The sequence below is a fragment of the Pteropus vampyrus genome, unplaced genomic scaffold (assembly GCF_000151845.1).
Source record: "Pteropus vampyrus isolate Shadow unplaced genomic scaffold, Pvam_2.0 Scaffold11, whole genome shotgun sequence".
Lineage (NCBI taxonomy): Eukaryota > Metazoa > Chordata > Mammalia > Chiroptera > Pteropodidae > Pteropus > Pteropus vampyrus.
The window spans coordinates 14,228,930-14,231,361 of record NW_011888792.1 but is presented as its reverse complement, the minus strand read 5'-3'; the positions used below and the strand labels follow the sequence as shown (position 1 = coordinate 14,231,361).

Sequence of the window (2,432 nt, the reverse complement as noted above, 5' to 3'; positions counted from 1 at the left end):
TGCCAACCTGAAACCATAATAAATTGAAATAAAAAAGTAGAAACTATTTTACCCTTCAGTTAATCTGTTCTCAAAGGATCTGGGAATTTTGTATATCTATTTATTTACTGTAGCTACTTAGAATTTTAAAAATGTTTGTTGGTCACAAGGCCACCAAAGTAAATAAGTCCAAAGAATGGGGGAGGGGATATCAATTCTCCTAAAAGCTGAAACATAGATCCTTTAATCGTAAATGATAGTTGGGTTCATTAAAGTCATGAATTTAATTTAGACAGGTTTTCTTCATGCTGCCTTCCACCCAGAGCAGTCTTATTCACAACACGTTTTTCATCCTTTATATTTTCTTCATAAAAATCCAAGGAAAGTATCTCTTTGTCCCATTTACCAGTTATTTGTGAAAAGCCACGGAGGCTCAGCTCTCAGTCTGCTAAAAAGAAGCTTGGACAGGCTGCATCTTGCCACATGGGCGACTTTGTCCCAGGGGCGGCAGGTGTCACCCACGTTGACAGTAGGATTTACGGGGCCTAAAATAAACGACCTAAAGGAAAAACTATCAACCTATCCATTTCTAAGCCCAATTTCAGTTTGCTGTATAGTTAGAAGAGGAGAATGTCAGAGTTACAGATGAAACTCAGTTGAGAAAATGACTCTCTGGAAAAGGTGGGAGCAAGTCCACGGAGGACTAATCATACCTATTAGCAAACAGCACCTTGCACCTGCCCCTCCTTCTCTAATTCCTCCTCGTTTTCCTTTTTCACCTGAGGAGGCATTTCCTCCCTAGATTCAGTCTTCAATTCCCCCTTATTTCTTGTCTATATCTGCACTGATTCATTTTACTCAAATTATTCTTAATTCACACTTGAGAATTAAAGTTCTGTGAGAAGTAATCAAAAGGAATTGACTTTGTAGTAATTAAGTTCTTCTCATTTACATTGAATCCCAATAAAGCTACTTTTGGTTCCAGACTTTCTTTCTTTATAATAAGCAGGCTTCTTATACGCTAATGGCATAAAAAAAAAAAAGCTACCTGGTGTATTCTGGTTAACCTTTACAAAAATGGAGAATTGGGGTTGGCAGCATCTGGGCCAAACAACGTCAACTTCTGTATAAGACACCAGCAGTATGAGGGCCGCCTCGTTCCCTCCACCAAGCTGCAGAACGGGCTTTTCCACAGGTTCCCAGATGCAAGTTGTGAGGTACCCCACTGTGTAAGAGGAGGGAAGTCTCCAGAATCTAGACTCACAGAATGAAGGATTGGTCTTACCTCCATTAACCCAGAAAATGAAGACAGTTTATTCAGTTATGAGAAAGATTCAAGCTCAGCAGGCAATTTACAGAGGAAGAAATTCTATTTTCAGTCTCATTGCTTACCAAACAATAATATTTTCACCAAGCAGACTGGCAAATAATAATAATAACTATTATTATCATTTTATTTTTTATGCCTACAGCACCTGGTCTTCCTAGGTGGTCTCCCATCCAAGTACTAACCAGGCCTGGCCCTGCTTAGTTTCCGAGATCAGACAGGATCGGGCTTATTCAGGGTAGCATGGCTGTAGACTCAAGAAATAATTATAATATCCAACATTGGTGAGTTTGTGAGGAAATGAACACTCTCATACCCTGTCGATGGGAATGTAAATCAATACAGTCTTTTTGGAGTCTACTCTATTAAAATTTGATGTGTTCTGTCCCTCTGAACCAGCATTTTTCAATGCTACGAATTCATTCTGTAGAAACAATTCTACGAATACTCAAAAATATATTCAAAAGGATGTTCTTTATTTCATTATTTCTATTAGTAAACTTTGGAATGTTCATCAATAGAAGACCAATTAGTTTCATGATACATCTCTTACTGCATTATTCAATACAGTAGCCACTAGCTACGTGTGGCTATTGAGCACTTGACATGTGGCTAATCTGATTTGAGTACACACACTGGAATTTGAAAATTTATATTAAAAAAAGTAAAGTGTCTCATTAATAATTTTTATATTGAATGTATGTTGAAAAGATAACATTTTGGATTATTGGGCTAAATATATTATTAAAATTAATTTTGCCTATCACTTTTTACCTTTTTAATGTGGCTACTAGAATATATAATATCGAATATGTGGCTCATATTTAAACCTCACATTATGTTTCTCTCAGACAGCATTGACATATGCAGTCAATTGACATAATGCAGTCATTAAAATGTAGATCTCTATGTACCACTATAAAAGGTACAATACAGAGTAATTGAAAAATAACTTTCAAATCAATACGTAAATTGCATAAATGCATAAATACATACATATGTTTCTGAAACCAAGTGATAAATATTTTTTACTTTTTACTTTGTTTTATTTTTACTTTGTTTTACTCATTTGTTTTTACTTTTTTTTAATTAAGCATATGTAAAAAACAAATTTAGAGGAATATGC

General features: G+C 35.4%; 1 non-coding gene across 1 annotated transcript; it reads right to left on the bottom strand.

Moving 5' to 3' along the window:
* Positions 1 to 1,442: 1,442 nt before the first annotated feature.
* Positions 1,443 to 1,561, bottom strand: LOC111732219. Its single transcript, XR_002777462.1, has one exon. It is a non-coding gene; the product is annotated as a 5S ribosomal RNA (ribosomal RNA).
* Between the last annotated feature and the right edge of the window lie 871 nt (positions 1,562 to 2,432).